A 22,935-nucleotide genomic window follows, 5' to 3' on the forward strand; every position below is an offset into this window, starting at 1 on the left:
ATGTGGTCTGTTGATTGTGTGCATGTGCAAAAGAGCTTGTCTAAGGGTATGGTGTGTATGTGCCTGCTCTAGAACGAGACAGTGTGTTTGTGGAAGGAGAGAGACTAAGCCAAAGTGAAAGGCCATCTCGCTTAAATCTGAAAATTCATTTGTCCTCATTCCTTTGAAAAATAATAGATTTTGAGATAAACCTGTCATCCTTCATCTTCCAGGTTTCTGATTCAGTTTGCACACAGCATCCTGGCTGCAGAAATCCCCAAGAATCATAACTCGATTGCCAAAAATGATACCACAGCTAAAGCATGTTTAGAGTTAGTATAACGCCTCATATTCACTTGCTATATTTACATCATGAGCTCAGGTGTTTACCTCATCCACACACTTTAGTTTACCCTCAGCCTCATCAAGCTCAAGGCTTTGAATAAGTGTATGTGTGATTTAGCAATTGAGTTTTGCCATAAAGAAAGGCTCTACTACAAATGAATGGACATATCTTAACCGTATTAAGTGCCAGCAGAGGTAGCACTGAGCATATGGACACTTCGAGTCCGTGTTTATCTGGCCACAAACCAAGGTGGAAATATTACTGCTCGTGGCAGTGTTGCTTTCTGTGAGCTGTTTGCAGCTGACGTTAGTGATGCACTGATCTTCTGAGCCCCAGGCCAGAGAGCTTCCCATTGCCAAACTACCTGGCATATATACCCTCTAAATGTTACATCAGATCAAACAACTCAGAACCAATTTTAAACATTTAAACACCAAATAGCCTTTAACAAACCTTTTCTCATTTCATCATATTGTTTTAAACCACATGAAAGACTGTGTTGCCAGCTTACATGAAAGTGACAGAGGTGAGAATTGGATTTACCTTCAAAGTTGTATTCTGCTGTAGAAAAGGGCTCTTGCTAATGATGAAAGTCCCATATGTTATTCTGCAACAATAAGAAAATAAAAAAAACAAAACAATTGTTATCATGACAACAATACAAAACCTGGTTCATTTTAGGATCACTGCTGTTTTGAATATAATCAATATCTCCCTAAGTTTAAAGTGATGTCATCAGTGTCAGGCATCTGGACATTAAGAAATATTGCAGCCTTCCTCTGTATGATATATGAGTGGTGTCCTTGATGTCTCGGGGGCTCAGGTGGTCGATGCATACCAAATACTTGCAGCATCCTGGGTAAAACCCAGGACTTTTATTATTCTGATCTGTGTCTGTTTCTGTTTTTGTTTTCACTACTGGGTACTTTAAAACACAGAAAATGTCAACAAGTGAGAGATGCCTGCAGTAGCAAACATCAGAGATATTGAGATATTTCACCAGTGCATAGTTCATATTTGATGTATTTAACTACTGTGGTGGTGGTGTCCTTGACTGTCCGCACAAGACTTCATGTCAATACATCCAATAGTTGTCAGGATATTTCACAGAAACAGTCAACCTGCCAAATGTTCTAGAGGAGAATTTGGGGTGTCACCAAAATCAATACATTTCATCCCCTGGGGACCAGGAATGTTGGCACCAAATTTCACAGCAATCTATCCAATAGTTTTTTAATGTGCCACTGAGCAAGGTGGATCAACAGCATGGTACATGAAATCTGAGCCTCGATTCTGTTAACATGCATGACGAACATGGCTTTGAAACCTCTCCCTGTACTGAGCCCTCCGACCCCTTTTCACGGACAATTTGCATTACATAAAATGATTTATAGTCATCAGTTATACATAGTATGTAGGAGGAGGGGAGGGTTTAAAACCTTTGCTGTGACCCACCTGGCTCAACTGTAACTCTTTCCCATGTTCAGGGGCCATGGGACATGTTCCTGGGAGACTCCGTCACACTGGCTTTAAGTCTAACCAAAGCAAACACAGAATCCACTAGTTTGTTGACTTTTTGCAAAACGTTATGATGATCTAGTCAGGAGAATGATGCTTAAATGTTTCATTGCATTTATGTTAAAAATGTGGTTTGAAAGTGCACATTTTTTAAATCTCACATTAGTAGCACTGCACTGAACTTCCAGGAGATGATGTAGATCATAAAGCTACACACACATTATGAAGAGAAATGTTTTGCCATTGTTCTGTCATTACTCAAGAAAAGATACAATTTGACTCTTTTCTTTTAGAAGATACATCACTATCAGGGTGTGAGAGCTTGTGCACACTAGGAGTATAAAGGAAACACACTCACACACATATTTGCCCAAAAATAAGCTGAACTGTCTCTTCCACACAATCTGGTAACTGCTCTCACCAGGTTACAACTATTGCCAAGCACTCTCATGACCAAAAATCCAGCACCACTGGCATCCATCTAGTCTTTGTCACATTGCCAGTGGGTATTTTCCTGCTGTATTTCTTAAAGTATCACCCAAGTCACTGCGTATCATCACATGACAAATATACAGGTCAGGATGTATTTTCATTTGGTTAATACAGCAATGGCAACTGGTATCACACTGGAAAATATCTGTTTTCTTATTTTCCAAATCACAGGATGTAATATATGTATTGTATATGAAAATGTATTGTAGAAAGCTGGTTTTCATACACAATATTAAAAAAAGGGGGGGGGGGGGGGGGTGAGCATGTCACTGAGGTTACTGCGTGGGCACGTCTCATCATAGATGTGAAACTGAATCACTCCTGTGACACCTCTTCTCAATCTCAGCACCACCACATCAACAGACATAAACAGATAAATATCTATATCTGGATGGATCTCACTGCCAAGACTTTGGTTTATGCAAGAGACGCACAATTCAAATCAAAGACGTTTCATATTGAGCTGTTTGAATGTAGAGTAATATTAACTTATGGTAAGTAAAGATCCTTATGGTTTATTTCTTGCTTGTTTCAGTCTAAAGCTGCACACAATACAGCTTGGAAATAATTTCTGCTCGGGAGTCAAAGCTGGGGCAAATGTACTGTAACATTATGTGGGATGTTTGATATTACCACAGAAACCCCATCTGTGTCCAATCACAACAAGGCCATCTGTTCAGCATAAAAAAACAATATGACAAAAAGAACAGTATGGGAGATCAGAACACTGTATCATTTTCATATGTTTATCTTTTAGATACTGTACATACATTGCACATGTGAACATGTAGATCTGCCACCTGCAATCATAACACACTCTCTACTTTTCACTATTGAGTATAGAGTTTTTGGGACAGTTATTGCTAATTACACAGTGTGATCTTCTCCATTGTATTGTCATTCCTTCAAGCTCCTGCAACCATTTCTCATGCATCAGTAAAAGATGAATGGATGAAAGGAGGGTGATGCTTGGACAGCCCCTGGTGGAGATTATGATAAAATGAATATTGTAAGTATGAGTCAGATCCCTTACTTGTTATTGGTGTGACCATCCTGACCTACACTGCCACCAACAGTTCAGAATATAAAGTAGATCAGATCTGAGGTAAAACACTGGTCTAGTCCTATGATTCCTATACCAATATGTCTCAAATGGGATCCTTAAGGATTAGTGTTTTTCTGGCATGGATGTTGAAATGATATACTTGTACTTTTAAACCATATATTTAACCTATAGAAAACCTGAAGGATATTTCAATAAATGTTCTTAAAGTTTACTTTAACAGGCATAACAATGAAAGCAATGAGAAAAAAGGCTACAACAGTAGTAAACAGTTACAGAGCACTTAGTATACTTGAAGAAATTATTGTCTGAAGTCCACTGTGAATAAACATCCACAAATCCTCTTAAAATCATAAAAAGACACTTATTTCATGTGTAAGAGTCATCTTTTTTTCAAAATGCCAAACAATAAACCTCTCCCGTGAATATAAAAAAAACACTGATGAGAAAAAATAGAGTAAGCCGCTACCTCCAGCCTGCTTTTCTCTTTTTTCAATGTATTTCGATTTGGTCTCTAGGCTTCTTCAATTGCTGCAGGTTTGGCCTCTCATGAACCTCCTGTTCCAACAGCTTCTAAAGTCACTAACTGGATCTGGGGGTCAGTAACAGAAAATCAATGAGGCAAGGTGTTTTTCTCTTTTTGCCGTTTCTCTCTGCAATCCTCAAGTCTAGTGTGGCTATATTGCAGGAATACTGCAGCATGAATATGGGATGTCTTTTATTCTGTATACTTTGTGGATTAGAGCAGAACACAAAGTCTGAAAAATACAATCTGACATGGTGCATTGGTTTTCATATCAATCTCTGATATTCTCTGTGAGTTCAGGTATTGCATATAAGATCATAATTTCGCTTTGGTGTGGTTAGAGAGGTAAATAGATATTATCTAGGAAGGAGGATTAAGATGAGAGTGTGGCATTTGATCTTCAAAGGGCTAGAGGTTATTTCAGGTAAAGTACAAGAGCGGTTAGCTTCCATAGAAATTCTGACACAAAGTTAAACTTCTGTTCATTTCCATTACAAAGACAAGTAGCTCTTTCTCATTCTTGGCCACCTTCACCTCAGTATCGTAACGCTCATCATCCACTGTGTCAATCTTTCAGTGCAAATCCTTACAGAGCTCCTGTGAACAGTACAGCCTCACGCTTCTTTAAACCACTACGGGAAAAAAACTAGAACTAAAAAGAAAGAAAGGAATGATTCATCATCAAACGGCATGTAAAAGCCACGGCTTTAAAAATTTCACTCAGCCGTCAACAAGACAGGTGGCAGAATGTCTTTTAAAGTGGATTTTTAGAAAGAAATGTATACAGCTGAGTGAGAGATGCTGTTTATTTGAAAAAGACACGGAACAGCTGCGCCACAAGAAATGTCTGTTTGATATTACAGACAAAGTTTATCCACATATGAGCCTATTGTAAACTATTCTGGACACAAGGACACGCCGATAGAAGCACACAATGCACAGGAACCTGTGCGGAGCAGTAAATTGGTTGGCTATTCAGTGTCTGTCAATGGCTCCTGGCCGTGTGAAATAATATTTGACAGTTGAGTGACAGTGATAAGAAAAAGCAAATTGCGTATTCTACAAAGAACAATACATAAAGAACAATAGGCCAAAAGAGACACAAGATAGATAGATGAGAGTCTTTAGTTGCTCCACTAAGCTAGTCACCAGCTAGGTGCTAAGGTTGTCTGTTGTTTGGTGTTGGACAGGTTTATCAAAGCTTCTTCACAGAAAACAGCTGCATCCTGCTGCATAAGGCACTGAGAGAATGACCCTTTTCACAAAAAAGTACTCATTTAATCCACAGTTAAGATAAAACGCGTTCATTAATCATAATTAGACTGTGTATTTTTTAAAAAACAAAAAGGCAAGGGGAGCTGAAACATGCAAAAAATATAACCTTATACTTTCACACGAGCACTGATCCATGATCCAGACCAACCAACTGCCACAGCATAACAGAGCTTACTCTCTCACTGCCTCTGCAGTCTTCACTCTCAGCTCCCCAGCTCGCAGGACTACAGCCATCCTTAAACAGCTTGCCATGTTGATTAACCATGTATTAAGTTTATAGTGCATGGTGGTGACAGTGAGCACCATTTATTCAGTACACACAGCTTGGCACTCTGATTCCAGTGCACAAGCCTCCATTAGACTAGTGATACAAAAAGCTGCAGAGTGGATTACCCTTTAGTGATAGCCTGCAGGGATGCAACCCACTACAGATAGGTTATTTGGATATGAGCAGATAATGCACTCCAAACAGGCATCTGAATTGGAGCTGTATTTTTCTTCCTCCACAGCATGCAACTGTCACAACATTGTAGATAATTGCAAATGAGAATCCCCCTGGACGTAAGTTGCTATAAGGATGTATTTATCCCCCAAACCTCTAAACAGTAGGCAGTGTGTCAGAGCGTGCTGCCAGACCTGCTGGCAGGGGCGTGTGTGCGCACACACACACGCACACACACACGCGCACACACACACACACACACACACACACACACACACACACACACACACACACACACACACACACTAAACAGCTCCACAAACACCCATTGTTACTGACTTTTCATAATCTTTAAACTGGAGATGTTCCTGTTCCTAAATAACCAAAACTTAATGGTTGGATACCGATTCATTGCTACTGTATATGTCATAAGGGCTAGTATATGCTTTATGCTCTATAGTCAAAAAATTTAAATTCTCACTGTAATTTCAACTGAAGGTCTAGTCATTACTATTGTTGTTGTTATTATTATTAATAACTAGTTGTATTATTTTTTTAATCGCAAAAAAATGACCTTCCATGTTCAAATGGTTAGTTATATTTTTCAGATTTAACAAAAAACAAAAACTAAATCTTGTTAGTTCGCTGACTTTACCATTTAGCTCAGCACTGCTCTGCCCAGTAGAGCCTCACAAAGTCACTGGCATGGCTTTGAGGTAGGTATGCGAACATCTGTTCATGACTACACTTTTTGTTGAATACTGTTGTGCTTTTTGTGCTTCCTCCAGATACTGTTTTATCATATTTGCTGTAGAACTCAACTTCAGACTATTATTAGCAATGGACAGTAAGAAAACCAACTAATAAAATGAAGACAAAACCACAGACAGACAAAATCATTAAAACAATTATCTTAATTCAAGGTGCTTTGGGATTAAATGGCCCGGACAACATGATTGACAAAAGAAGCATCACCGGCAGCAAAAATAACAAATGAAGACCGATAATTGCTCTTACTTGGCCCATGTTAAAGCGGAGGACAACAAACAAACACATTAGGAGCTAGCAAATCATTTCCCAACTGCGATCAATAACAAGGACATTATTAAGGAGATGACTGATTGAAATGCACGAGGGTCTGACAGGCAGACAATCAGCTCTTGGACAGGTTGTCCTTGTTTAGATTTCCTGATGGAGCGAGCCAGCACAGTGTAATAAGGAATTGGCTGGCATACATTCACAACTGTGTCATGTCATACTGTGCACCATATGGCATTTTTTATAAGGTCATGAGATTTGCTTGTGTGTTATGAGATTACATGTTGTAAATTCTATGCATTGTGCCCAAAAGTGAAAACAATACCGGAATATAGTTTACGTAACCCAGGTTTTATATTTAAATATGACGTGATCAGTGTGATATGTTAATGTAGTGTTAGCGTGTAATACAACGACCTTTTTTCATTAGCAGCGCTGGCATTAGCATTTTGACTAGTAGCTTTATAATGCAGCATTCATCGTTACACATGCTCAGGGCTAAAAGCCAGTATCATTACACGTTTGACCCATAAATGGTTACCAGCAGCTGAGGCAGCACTGATTATCAGGATGCTATTTTGTTACAGTCCCATGGCCATACTGGTCTCCTCTGCTACATGCTGTCCCTGTCTGTCCTATTACAGACACCTCTCCAGGGACCGGACTGATGAGGTCCTTATGATCTCAGCTGTGGGGGCGGAAAAAAAACCCAGCATACCCCATCTCCCTCATCACACACAGAGATGAAGGTTCCTGAGAGGATGACAAAGTTCATCCTGTGGGTTAATAGGGTCCTTGGATGAAATCATGTGTATGATACAAACAAACAAAAAGAAAAAGTGAAGGTGAAGAAGTTTTTAAAAAAAGATCTTTTGATTTTGTCACTGTCTCACCTACTTGTGTGGCTGATTGGCCTTCAGATGTTTTGAAGGAGACATTAACTTGTAGGAGATAAGATTTCATGCTGTAATTGAGGCTTCGGGAACATAATAGTGTTTTAGCCATGGTGTCTGCTGCAGCAAACACCTGCACAAGACAGATGAGTAAAGAAGCTGTCCCCTTAATGTCACCAGTGTGACATTACATGCAGGGAATGAACTTGTGACCTACATTGTGACACATCGTATTGCTGGTTGTGGTAGCCATATTAGTTCCCTTGAGTGAAAACACATAACTGTAGGTAAAACTACACACGCACGCATGCACACGCACGCGCGCGCGCGCGCGCACACACGCACACACACACACACACACACACACACACACACACACACACACACACACACACACACACACACACAGAGGTGGTGTATTGTATATTACAATGTCACTGACCAGGATGTGGCTATCTTGTTGGAAGGTTACAATACATTACAGAGTTACTTTAGACAGGAGCTCATTTTTCTCTTTATCACACAACTACACACACACACCCACACACGTACATGGAGGTATCTCAGGTTTCAAATGAATAAGAATCAGAAGGACAGGAGGGGAATGAAGTCAATGCACCATTTTATAGGCAAACGATCTGACACCAATAAAGCACAGCTTTATTGGGAGAATTTCTCTTAAAATATGAAGGAGGATAAAAGCTGTGACCTCCATGACGACTTAGAGAGGCTGTTAACACCAGCCACGCATGCATTCAGCTAAGCACAAAGAAACTTATTTGTCTTCATTTTCGCGTATGCATCTCGTTGCAAGACACCCACTAGACAATTAAGTTAATATCAACCAAACTATATTCCGCTTTGATCAGTCCAAAAGCGCTTGAAACCGAAAAACAAAGCTCTTAAAGAATCATTGTATCCAGCTTATTAACACTTCATTAGTCCATAACTTATTTTATAGAGGAGTTCAGGAGGTAGTGTTAAACTGTGAAATTGACTCCAGAGAATAAGAAGATTTGATTTACAAGCAGATGCTGACCTGTAATTGCAAATTGCTACTAATTTAGTTTTAACACACATCATTATTGGAATTGGGTTGCACCAGCTATTTGCTCAGTAGAGCTAATTTCTAATTTCTTCTTAGGAAGCACTAGCTAGTTTAATGCTAGTTATTGTGTTGAGCTATTATTATTTTGATTATTTAAGCTACCATTACAGGCAAATTGGTTTGTAAATTGTGGTGTGTTATTTCTGTAAAATGTAATTCAGAATATTTTTTACAGCTTTCTGATCAAGTGTCAGGTTAGTAAAACTCAAGATAACACACACATATCCATTCCAATACATATCCAGCTCTCCCTTTTCTGCATTTCATAATATATACACATGGTAAACCCTTTTCTGAACAACTAAACTTATTACAATTTATGCTTTATTATAATTTATGAGCAGTTGGTATGACCTGATTAGCTGCTATTCTGGCATATACAGGCAGATACAGGCTACAATGCTAATGTTGCTAACAGCAATTAGATAATTGAAAACCTGGAAGGTGCATTTGACTGAAAAGACTGGCCAGAAAATCTTTTTAGTTGTGTAGCTATTTTCAGAAACACACCATATTCACCTGTTTTCTACCCTCAGTCACAGCACAAGCAGTAGCCTTAACCATTAGCTGCACTCACAAAGGTCAGCACAGAAGGGCTTAACACGGCCTGACTTTTGCTGCAGTGTGACCCAATGCAGCATTATGTTATTACAATGGGAACACTTCTTTAGACTGTCATATTTCCTGGTTGCAAACACTGGCTTCCCTTAATGCAGTTTAGACTACTAGCGCCAGCTTTATTTTTGAAATATCTTGCAATCTTGCATAGCATTTTAAAATCAATCACATTTCTTTGCGTATGACTCATGACAACATGTATGACTTCTAACTATGAAAGCTGTTCTGATTTGGACAATATCCAGTTCCAGTTCTGTGCCAGTGCACCAGAGAGATTAAGAGTCAATCATTTTGGCAGGATAATCGGCCCACACCACATACCACTTATGCCCACCTCAAAAGACAACACTGGCTGCGGATGCACTTATGGTCAGGTGCTGCAGTCGTAAAGCCTCATAATTGTTAAATGGTGCGTTTTATGAGGCTACACTGTGAATCAGCACAGCCTAAAGGCTTTGAAGTCCAGACAATAACATGTTGGGTTCGGTAATGTGAGGTTAAACACAGGTGGATATTAGTTCACTCTGGGCTTCTACTGAAGGTGTGTGCAACCTTGAGGGGAAGACAGAGGTGCATCCAGAGCTTTCTGCCTTCTGTTTGTGTCAGGCTGACCTTGCTGTCTATGCAGAGACAAACATCTGAGGGATAGAACATGCTGTTCCCCTGCAAAAACACAACTACGGTTCAGTTTAAGACAAGGCTCACGCCAGTATACACATACACACTGACAGACATGCACAAACACACCATCGTGCTGCATATAGGCACACAAAAGTATTGCTGATGTAGAAATCCACACAATACTTTGCTCCATAATCAGAAATAACTGTTCCGCAGCTGTCTCCACACAGTGATGCAAGGTAACCTGATACTATCCCACAGTGCACTTCTGCTTGAGCTGAGCAGGTCCCTGTAGACAGTCCCCAAACACATGCAAAGTCACACGCACACACACACACACAGTCACAGATACACCACTGCAGTGACAAAAACAAATCCAAGCACACAAATGCCATATATACAGACAGATGATACATAAAGCCTCACTGACTTGCATGCACATGCACACATACATTACTGTCTTAAGTCTTCTTACTGCACTGACTTGTGTTTGGACAAAAGCACATTAAAATCTTCTGAACTATACAACATCTGTGCTCACTCCTCTGACTTAACAGAGGTGGAAGCATGTAAGACAAACCACACATACACGCTACACAGCTGCACAAATCGCCTGCAACCATCACTTCAGATCACTTATGCTGCAGGTGTTCGGGAGTTCAAAGGAGTCTGAAGTGGTAACATGCTGCAGAAGGCTGTTTTGCCACGTTACGGATTTGGATGTACTGACATCAAACCTGTGACTTTCGTTTCTAGTCTAGAAATCCAAAAATCCATTAAATATGTTTTGAAAAGTCATTTTAGGAATAGTCTTTTCTGAGACCTAGTTATATACACTAAATTAGTCAAATAGTATAGCCCAGTTCTTCCAATTTCTTTTGGCCATGGCCTCGCTGAGAAGCTAAATTCTTCCTCAACACAAAGTTTGATTGAATTTTTATCAACAAAATTTGCCCACATTTTTTCATTAGGCTCTGTGGTGCACATGAAAAATGAAGGAGATGCTTGGTCAATAAGCATCGTCTGAGTTTCTTCTCTTTCTTTTTAAAGATCTGACCATGTTGTATGTTACAGGTTTCATTTTCTGAATGAATGTGACTAATCATCTTAATGCCTCATTTATTATTCTCAAACATTTCAGATTTTTTTAAACCTAAGTTTACACATTTATAATTACAATGCAAAAAAGAAGATAATGTGTGCATGCATCTGGCAGTCCCATGTGGGCCAAAATGGATGAATGCATGAATCACTCAGATAGATCAAATGAAAAATTCCTTCTCTCTATTCTTTCCACACATAGACATAATGGAAATTGCACTAACCAGGATGTTAAAATATAGAGTCTGCAACTTGGTTCTCATGCATACATGTTATTAGGATAATCCAGAAAAGTAAATTAAAGGGGAAATTTGCTTTTAAATGTGATGGCAGTTACTAAGGCATTATTCATATTGTTCCTTCTCCCTGCAGTGAGTTCGAGTCCGTGTGATGCAAAAGGGATGATCTAGTTGCGCTTCTAGTCAATAGAGTGAATGCCACAAATTATCAGTGGTTAATCTGAATCATGGATGGATCAGCAGAGAAAACATTGTGTTTACTTACTGAGGGCAAGGATAAAGTCTAATCTCCAAGTTTAAGATGGGTATGCATCTAATAATTCACTGTTATATCCAAGCCCAGTGACACCGCTCGTTTTTCTGTTTGGTTTTATTTGGCAATGCAGCCACATATGAGTGTGAAGAGAAATGCTGCATGATGGTGAATTAAGTCATGCAAATGAAGCACAGTAATAATATGACTTAACATCCGCTCGCTCCCATCCATACCTTAGACTTGACTAGGGTGGTATTAATTTCAATTAGGTTGGTTTTACATAATGATTTCCCATTAACTGGGCCCCTGGTGACCTCTCACCAACTGGTTCCCCAATCCCAACAATCCGCACACACACGCACACACACACTGTCCCTCTCACCATTACTTTGAAGTCTGGGAGCGCCGTGACTACTTAGCAATGCCAGGAGTTATGCCATTAACACACAGGACAAGTCTGCTAATATTGCAGTATAAAAATGTTGGGTCATCAAGTGGAGAGAACCATTTCAAGAAACACTGCTTATAAGAATTTTAATTGTCACTTCATAAGAATTTTTAAGAATGGGCTGGTACTCTAAAACACTGCTCAATTTACTAGCAACTAAAATTAATTAAACCCCCAGAGATAGTATAGTTTACATTAATTACCTCAAAATGCAGGTAAATGTAGGTGGACAGCTCATTTACTGTAAAACATGGAAAATAATCTGACACAATGTAGCAGAGGTTCAGTGCATATTGCCGTATAACAACTTAGGACAGCACTGTCATATCTGTTTACTCACAAATCCAAATCAACAAATATCATTTCTCGACTTATCTCAGGGTTATCTCCACTTCCCTGCTGTCACACAGAAGGTGGCTCATTGTTTAACATGGATGAAAGCCCTGAATCGGCTGCATACCTTACGGGCAGAAAGCAAGAGGCAAGGAGGCTCCTCCGTTATCTCTTGACACACTTACACACACATGCTTGATGCTGTTTTCTGTGAACTGGGGCAAATTTCTAACAAATCTCCTCTGCCTATCACATCCTTTACTTTGCTGTTTACACCAGGAGTGAGTATGGAGGAGAGAGAAAGAGAAGGAGAGGAAGAAGTGTGGTCTTGGGGCTGACCTAAAAACAATTCCTCAAGGAGGTTCCCCATGTATTAAAGACACAAGGCCACACTATCAAATATTTAGCAGAAAGCTGTACCCGATCACTGTGCAGAGGGGGGAGTGCATAGTTAAAAAAAAAAAAAAAAGGTCCTTGAAAACGATTCAAAAGCATCACTGCAGCTGTACATTGGAGCTCTCCGTCTCTCTGGTCGTTCAATGGCAAAGTGGAGAAAAAGAAAAACACTTCCTTTCTTTCCAACTATTCAGCTGAGTGATTCTATGGGCCAGTATACAGTCTTTCAGTGTGATGGATGCCTACTGTAATTCTTTCAATGCTCTGGGATCATGAGGGAGTATTTGCATATGTATGATCAGGCTGCACAATAAGTAATCTTCCCAACACATACACGGATTCACTACACACCAGTGACTTAAGCCCTCAAACCCAATTTCACATACTCTTCGCAATTAAGGTGCTTTTTTGGATGTTTTGCGATTTCGGATTACCTTTACTCAGCATGTGTTTGATAAAGCTGAAAAGGGAACACCGGAAACCATATTATTCACATAAAAATGGGTCAAACTACTCAGTGATGCACAACAAAGCTATTTCCTTCCATCAGTTACAGTAACCTCCCAGGTGCATTACTCATCCTGGCCACTGGGGGGTAGAGGTCCTCTGCCTTTAGCTTCCCCACATGCGTTGCATGGAGAGCAGGAAAACTGATGCCATGATTACAAATGAGCAGCCTTGTAAACATGCCACAGACAGTTGTTAAAGATGATAATGAAAATGGGAGGTACCAGAGTGGCACAATGAATCTATTTTCCACTATGCATAAAGGGGAGGGAAAAGGAAGTCGAGGGAGTTCTAGTAAGACTGTTGAGGTGAACATTTTGATTTTCATTGTTAAACAAGAGCCTTTACAGCATTGCCATCTTAAATCCTTCAACCCCCTGACAGCATAATAGCCTCACTTGCTTCTTGTAGATAATTATTGTAGCTTTTAATTGCATTATTGTGAAAAGTGACATCTCTGTCACTCAACTGTGTATGCTGGGTTAGTTCAGTGCATGCTGCTGTCACTCAGACCTGCCAGGTGTTTGTTTGGGACAATACATGTATTCTTTCTACACTGTGTACATACAGTATGTGTGTATGAGTGACACATTTGATCAAGTTACAGGGGATGGGGGGTACAGTGTCTGGGACATGACAGCCGGGTGGCGATAGAAGCTAATTTGCCTTTCTAAAGGTGACACAATGTTCTCACCCACAAAGTCTGCATTATATGTAGGGGGGCAGTTCAAAACTCAGTCTCCTCTCCTTTCCTGCCCAGATAAGATCCTGTGCACTGTCATGGGAATTGACAGGAGGCTATCCAGGCTGGAGGCCAGTGCTGGCTGCTTTGAAACACTGTTGGTCAGTGTCACTATTGGCCAGCATGTCCATCACAGGTCCGACCTCTAGAAAACCTGATCCTCGTTCTGTGACCGAGTCTTTGCAGGGGTGCTGCACACAAATAAAGAAATTGTACATACAGACTGCCCTGAGGTAAGCCACACAGTGATAATGTGCAAGGTTGAGGGGAACTGAGGAAAGATGACAGGGCTAGGGGCTTTGGGGAGCCAAACATAGGGCTGCAAGAAGTTGATGGATAGAGATGGAGCAAAGATAGGCAGCTGGAGAAAGGGATGTACAGGATCGTGGAATATAATTTTATATGACATGATAACGAGGAGAAACCTCTTTTGGACAGAAGATGATGGACAGGACTGGAGGCAGGAGGACACAGAGGAATGAGTATGAGAATATAGTGTAGAAGAAGACTGATGACAACACACACTAGAAAAAGTACAGCTGTTGTGGAAGTCTGATAAAAGAATAACGCTTTTTGGGAAATTTGTTTGTTTGATTCCCTTGCAAAGAATTAGATACTAAGATTGAAATCAATTTTGAGAAAGAGAATAAGCATATGCACCCGGCTGGCAGTTTATTTGGTAGACACAATGTCCAATACAATAGTCCTGAAATAAATCCTCCTTCATAAAGGTGATAGAATTGTATTGCATTATACTAATAGGTGTTTTTATTATTTTGTCTGGCCCATTCAGATAAATGTGGCTAGGCTTGTACTTAATAAATTGACAACTCAGTGTATGTCCATGGAAGTACAGTTAATTCTTCATAATCTCCTGCAAATGGAAAGCAAAATATATATTTGAAATTACCACAAAGTTTCATTTGGAAACAAAGCATGAGGTGCAAGCTAATTAACTTCTAACCCTGAACAAATTGCTTTCTGTCTGTTCCAGATCTGCCAGATTAAAACTACAGCTTTTGTTGAAGTACATTGAAGTATAAGAGCATCAACACCAGCGATGAGCCATATCAATCCAAGCACACATAGTCTATTAGCAGGCGCAAAGCCTTTGAACAGATTAATTGATTTTTAATTGGCTACGGCGATCTGGCTGCCACAGGCAAAGCATGATGGCCTGTTGGGTTGAAAAAAGTCGGTTTGACAGCCCCTGGCCATTGTTATTCCTGACAAACACACAGACACTTAGACACCAGTGCTAGGTACTGATAAACCCCATGAGTGTGGCTGTGATGATGTTAATTGAGAGGTAGCAACTGCGTGCCCCGATTGCCAGGGAACAGGATAATCATTGAGACTATGCACATGCCCCCACTCCCCAGCCCACAATCCTTTGCTGTCAGGAGCTCTCAGGGGCTTAGCTGGTGTCAGGAACCCTTTTGAGCCCTCAGCTCTGCTCTGACAGAACAGGCTATTAAACTTGCCTGTATTATACAGGGTCATGATACACCCTAAAATAAAGTCTGGGAAGACTATCACAGATGCTGCTTTTATTTTTATTTTCATTTATGATGTGCAGCCTGCACCACGTGATATTAAGAGCTGTATCTGACAACCTGTTACTGTTCTGACGCCGTTATCTAAACATCACACATCTGCAAAAGCAGGCACACATGCACAGGCACTAACAATATGGCTGAACATTTTCGTCATGTGATTTTTTTCATCTTTTGAGCTTATAAGTCAATCTGGAAGGGTAAAACCTCTCTGAATGGAAGTGTGTTTGGAAGAGGAAGGCATGGCTCCCTACTGTATCGATAGCTTCAAGCCTTTTCACAGACAGGAGTGATGTAATAACTTTAAAGAGGGCCTCCTGTGTTTTGATGCAACCTCTGACGTAAACATCAATCTGAGATGTGCTGGTGAATGCGAGGATTCGTCAATGAGACACGGAACAACTGTCAGCTTACAAACAGGCAAATACACCAGCTGAGGTGCATTTTGCAGTTAATTGGTGTTAGTGATTATGCCTAAAACAACAGTGCAAGAAGACTAGCTAATATACAGGAAAATGGCTAGTAATTGAGAAGAAGGCATTCAAGAAGCAGTTTCATTACCACGAGCCATTGCATTCATTACAGAGGACATTATATCTAACCTAAACATATCTGAAAGTCATATATTCTGGTGACACGTTTCAGGGTGTAGCCACACTGTGTCCTGTACTGTACATCTAATGTAAAGGACTGGCACTATTACATCTTATACATGACCAGTGTTATCTGTTTTGGTAAATTTCTGAGATTGGGAATGCTGCCTGAACAATAATTACACTTCCACTCAGCTGCTTAGCTGAATAGCCGCTGTGAAGCAGCAGCGGAGTGAGTGAGGCCGGATGCCTCTCAGCATTAACTCATCTCTCTGTGAAATTCTGCAAATGAAGAGGATTTCAGCTTTGCCAGAAACTAAACGGGTTGAAGTAAATCACCGTGGTCAATAATTCCTGACCTAATGCAGTGACTAAAACTCCTCTGACATACCTGCTCATGCCCACTGATTTTCCTCCTGTTTCTGGCTCCTGCAGATTCAGTATCTTTGAGGTGAATATCATGTTTGCAGAAAATGATATATATATTTTTTTCATGTAGGATTTCTGCCCTTCCATCCGGAGCCTTTTTCCTCCAGACTGTAGCAGAAACAGCTTTCTAATCCCCGGGGAGAGATGAATTTAGGACACATTCTCATTTGCTGCATTTCTTATCACAATTGGAACTTAATGTGAGTTACATTGAAGCATAACGGCGCTGATCAGGAATACCAATAAAGTGTTATCTTCAACTCCTTGTGTTTCTTTGTCCATGTAATTGTCAGTATCCAACTCATAACACAACTGAAGAATTACACCAGACGATGGGTGTTTGAAAAGCCTCAGTTTTAACCTCCTTTCTGTCTTTGTTCCCCCTCTGTAATCAGTATCTTTAGAACTGTCCTGATTTCCATCTTTTCTCCCTGAGTGGGTTCAACATTAATTTTGTTTTTGGTGGTGAATATGTATTGGCATTAATCACAGATGATAGAAATTTGCAAGTTTAATTCTGCCCTCTGAAGGCTCAGCTGCACACTGGCTTCTTATGAATAGCATTCCCCCCGCAAACATTTGCAATAAAAAATAATTACAGCAGGATAAAAAGCCTTGATGATAACTCAGTGATTTCAAGTGCACTTAATGGTCTATTGTCTAAATTTGTCAAGCGCTAAGAGTTGTTTTGTTGTCTTTTAAAGTGGTAATTAGCCAAGTGCAGTCTGTCCTCAAACACCATATCTACATGACTCAGCTATTTCAGCCAATTTATCTCCGGACTGTCACAACAATGGAAGCTAATGAAGAAAATGGGCACCTCAAACATCTTCTCTTCAAAAAGTGACAATCCTGCAGCTTTTGTTACAGCAGCACAGCTCGTACTTTCTGACAGCTTCCTTCAGCTTCACTCTAACTCCACTTTTTCCTCTTTAATATTATCATTTAAAAATATCAAGTCCTGTTTGCATTTATATTAACTTGTCAAGCAGCTGGACATCTCGGTCATCTATCCACTCCTTTTAGCTAAGACCATTCAACCATTCAGGGTAAACACTGCCTTAATGTTTATTAACAACTTCATTTGCTCATTTTTCTACATCACATTTTCTATTCTATTGTTACACACAATGTAATGTTGCTTTAAATAAGTAACAAGTGTAATGCACTCACATGTGAACATATAAGCCTGATAAATGTTAAACTGAATGTGGACTCAGCTTCTAGAAGTATAGATTATGCACTGAATACAATCGCACACTGAATTTCCAATGAAGTCTGATGTTTCCTGCTAAATTACACTGGGCGCACACAGTGATTTTTGATTTCTGGCAGTCATTTTCTCTCATTTATTGCAGGCATTTGTGTTCATGCCACGTCGCTCGCACTGTGGTCACTGCTAAACGCATTAAAGCCACTGCATAATATTGTAGAAAAATCTATGTTCTGTAGACACTTCAGTGAAAAACCTAAAAGACAGATTTTTAGGAATGTTTTTTTTTTTTAAACTAAAAGGATCCAAAACAACTTTGAGTTAGAGTAACTTCCTGTCTCCTTCAAGCACTTCAAAAAGTGAACAGTATTAGAGGTCCACCGTCTCTCCTACTTTTTTCATTCTCTTCATTAGATGATTTTCTTCTTGTTAACTGGTGTATGTGCCACAGGATGATAATAGAGTTCCATCATTGTAAGAAGATTGTGTCCTGAAATGGGAAGCAGTGGCAGCTGAGTCCTTTGGATCATCTCTCCACAGATTAAAAGCTTATTCAAATTATATTTCTCCCTCTCCTACAAACAAGGCGAGCTTTGCATTCCCTGCAGAGAAGTGCTCGTAAGTAGCTTTGCAAACATTTGGGTCTAGAAGCGCACAAATTGAAGCTTGAATGAGCTACTTCTTGTTTGTGAAATGAATGCCCAAAGACGTAAATGGATTATAAGTCATTTAACAATATTGTGGAAAACAAATGTGGTAATTGTTTTTGTAATCTGATACTGACAAGTAAATTGTTTCATCATTGTTAGAGACAGGAAATAACTCCTCATGTATCTGTACTGCAACATAAAATTAATTCAGTAAACAAATCTGCCCTGAGCATTTCTAAACAGTTAAAAAAACAAAAAAAATCAATGTGTTAAACCATTTTCTCTGAAAACAAAATATAGTCTTTCAAAATGACATTTCTCAGCCACAGTCCAGCCCCTATGGAGCCCTGTGAGCAAATGAGTTTGTCATAAAGTACGAAAAAGTAATGTACAGAGCAAAACCACAGCAGGAATGCAGTAAATATGAGAATTTCTTCACTCCACTGGTAGACAACCGAGAACTCACATTGGTATAAAAAAAATAAATCATGTATTTTCAGTTGAAGGAGCTCAGATCTCCGTAATAGTGATGGGCTGTGCTGTGCTATACCAGTTCAGCTCCATTCCAGCTTTTGGCAGCTTGGCAGTCCCATGCTCATGAAAAACTATCCCTGATGATGAAACTGCAATGGCCTGACACCTTGTTGCGAACACAGTCGATAGAACTAAGACGCAGGCCCTCAGTATAGAGGTGTAAATATTTGACTGTCAGCCAGGTGTCTATGTGTCACTTTAATCAAAAGCATTTAAGGGATGGCAAATTCAGGGTTTCGCCATGCCTGAACAATGGCTGGTGATGAAAAGGAAACAGCACATCACCTCAGCACACTTTAGAGACAGGAATTGTTTTAATGAGGTGGAGTTATCCTCACTGTTATTATTCAAAGTAAACCCACAGAATATTGATACTGCAGAGAAACTACAACGTGATCACTTCCCAGATAACTTCTCCCAACATATGAATTTTCTCAAATACTAATTTCCTAAGTAAGCCAAAATGTTCCAGACAGCTGTCTTTGGATCCTTGACTGCTTATCACATTAAATATTGACAAATGTGATCCTTAAGAATAAATCCATTTAACTAAATGATGCCTCAGTCAAGCCAAAATACATGCCCGTTGTCTTTTTGCGTTCAGTACATTTACACTTGATATGTAAGCATTTACATTACACAGGCCACACTCAGATCCATCTAAATAAATAATGTGCAATTACTGCCCCTGCCCTCCTAACCCTGTGCTATGTGCATGTGCAAGTGCTGCCACAGCACACTGCCTCAACAATTCAAGCTGCGATGTCATATTGCATTATGAAGAATGACCTTTGTCTTTGCTGTATCACAAGCCTAGAGTCTGTACTTAATCAAAGATGATTAGTTCAATTTACTAAGTCTGCTCAGTAATGGATGCACAGGGGACCAATGGCACTAGCGAGGGGTCAAACTGAGTAAGATTCACCCCCTTCTGTCATCTGAATGACGCCTGTGTGTAAACATTCAGGGTGGCTTAATGGCTGGAGATCACTTGCATCTGCAGCATTCTAGGTTTACATATTTTGCTTCATTGTATCTCATTATTCTGATTTTGTTTTACATGCATTATGTATTTTTAATATAGCATATTTATTGATAATTTTTCCAGTCTGTCTAGTCTAGACTGTATATTCTTCTAGACAGTCTGTTACGCTCCAGCATCTCCAATGGAGGCAGAAGTACCAACCTGTGCCTAATGTGGTTATCAATAAACCATTACCAAAAATACATTGGTTACCCTGTTATGAGTTTTGCAGAGGTCATAAAGCATCATTTCCAGACACTCCACTGTTTACAAAACTAGATGGATGAACTGTGTTGGTAATATTCGACTCCCACTATTAGAATACACATTTGTTTTGCTTTACTGGAACGTGGCTGTCTGAGGACATTACAGTCAGCTTAGATGGATTTAGACTTGTATGCTTTGACTGGGGCACTAAGAAAACAGGAAAAACAATTGGGGTTGGGCTCTGCATGCGTGCAAACGACGCATGGGCCACTGACCTTACAGCTCATGATACAAATTGTCTCTGGGTCATCACAGAAGTGAAACACTGTTTCAACCTAAAAAAATGGCATTCCTTCAGAATGACAAAAAATATGTTCATGCACTGAAAAGGGAGTTGAAGCACAAGTGAAGGTTCAACATACTGTAAAAAAAAAAAATTAAAAAAAAAAAAATGGAGGAATGGAGGGAGGCAGCTAAGATTCAGTGTGCCGGTTCTTCTGCGGCAGGTTCAACAGGACTGAAATCATGATGAACGGACCCTAAACCAACACCATCCACCCCCCTGCACCAATCAGTGTGGAGCAGAAGGTTGTTCTATCCTCTCCAAGCTACATCCAAGGAAAGCTCCTCGACCAGGGAGGGTTACATTGTATATTGTGCATTGAAGGAGTACACACCTCAGCTATGTGGTGTGGTAACACAGCTTTTCTAACTGCTCCTGAATGCCAGCTTTACCCCAGAGCATGGAAGGAAACAATCATCATTCCTATTTCTAAAAGGCCCCATGCCAAAACAATGGAAGATTATAGGCCAGGGGCACTAACCTCCTTCCACAGCAAATGTATGGAGAGGGTGGTCATTGGGAAGCTTACCACCATTGTGGGTAAGAGCCTGGACCCACTCCAGTTTGCCTCTAAGGCTAAATGGGGAGTTGAGGATCCCATCTTAACACTGCTGCATACAGTGGCTAGGCACCTTATGTCAGAATTTTATTCATGGACTTTTCATCTGCTTTTCACACAGTAGAAATAAACACACTTCTGCAAAGCCACCAAGGACTACAAGTCAATACATTACTCATCTCACAGATTAAGGAGGTTTTATAGGACAGACCCCACAATGTTAGAGAATTGTATCAATTCTAGCAAAATTGTGTTAAATACAGGATCCACAGGGATGTGTCTTGTCCCACATCCTCTTTTCCATAAACACTAATGAAATTACCTTTAACAATAATAGATGGTCACTTTTTAAATATTCTGGTGATATGACCATGGTGGCCCCTCTATACACACACAGTGCATAGACACTATGGACTGGGTGTTTTCACACCTGTGACTTATTTGGTACGACTGCTGTGTTCACTTATGCCCAAACGAACTGATCTTTGGGGTTAAACGCTCCCTGTTTCAGAACAGCTGCCCAGGTGTGAATACACCCTAAGACTAAGGAGCTGTGCTGCCAAGATTGCTGAACAGTTGACACCCACCACCATCTCTTTTAGGTACAGTACATAGGCAATAAGATCGACCACCACTTGTCCTTCACACAACAGGTGGAAGCAGTCTGTAAAAGGGCTCAACAACGGATGTTTCTCTTGAGGAGAACATTTTAAGAGTGGTATACTGGTCTGAATTTGTTATTATTGTATCCTGACAAAATATCCTTACAGAAAAAAGCAAGAAAAAACTCACAAGAATCAACAAGTGAACAACCAAAATCACTACTCAAGCTCAACTCTCAGACCTTTACAGCTTTGCAGTGAAGAGGAAGGCAGACATCACTGTCAAGGATCCTTCACACCCTCTTCATCACATTTTTTATATTTGCTTCCATCAGGCAGCTGCTTCAGAATACCACTGGCTACAAAGAGAACTTCTATACCTACTGTAAAGAAGTCTAAATAGACTGTCAGTCCCTCTTAATACAACACTGCACGTGCTTTTTTTTATTTATGAAACTGTTTTAATGTAATTTTTACGTGACTATAATCTGGTTTTAGATTGTGAGTCTTAAACTCAAGACAATGTTCTATTATTAGGTGATAGACAACAGTTTTTGAATTGAATTCCTGATAGTTTTGATATTTACAACAATAGTAAAGCACATGAGATACCCCCTTAAAATAGAAAATAGTAGGTCTAATGTCATGCTATTTGCTAGCTGGGCTTTTCTACTGTGTTGTGCAAGCTCACAAGCTCACAAGCTCAAAGTTCAGGTCACACACATTGAAATGAACCAATTCACAATCACGGTTCACAATTTTTAAATTTTGCACATTGAATTCTGAAGTTTAAAGAACTTCAGACTAAGTTCAATTTTAAAGTATTTCCATTTTCTGCTACTTCATACTCTGGACTTCACCACATTTCAGAGGCACATTCTGTATTACATGAAAGCAAATATTTGCTAATTACAACTAATAGTTTCCTTCAATAAAAGACATAAAAAACATTACGTTACACGTTATATGATAAGACTTGTCATCAGATGATGGGTATTTATAATTTATACAAACTGAACACATGCTGTCATTACGGGTGCTAACATGACTGCTCTAAGTTCATATATGTCTTACTTTCTGTTGTGCATGAGCTATAGCTCTAGTCTTGCACATACAAAGCCATTACTGCTGCATGTTGTCTCTACGCTCTGACTAGTTTGACTCAAGGGGAGTGTAACTGCTTTCTTCAGCTCACGGAGTATTAGCAGTATTAGAAATCGAGTCAATAAGCCTTTGCTGTTAATGCACAACACTGATGACAGCGATAGTAATTTGGTACAGTGA

Source organism: Mastacembelus armatus, chromosome 23 (genome assembly GCF_900324485.2).
Source record: "Mastacembelus armatus chromosome 23, fMasArm1.2, whole genome shotgun sequence".
Taxonomy (NCBI): Eukaryota; Metazoa; Chordata; class Actinopteri; order Synbranchiformes; family Mastacembelidae; genus Mastacembelus; species Mastacembelus armatus.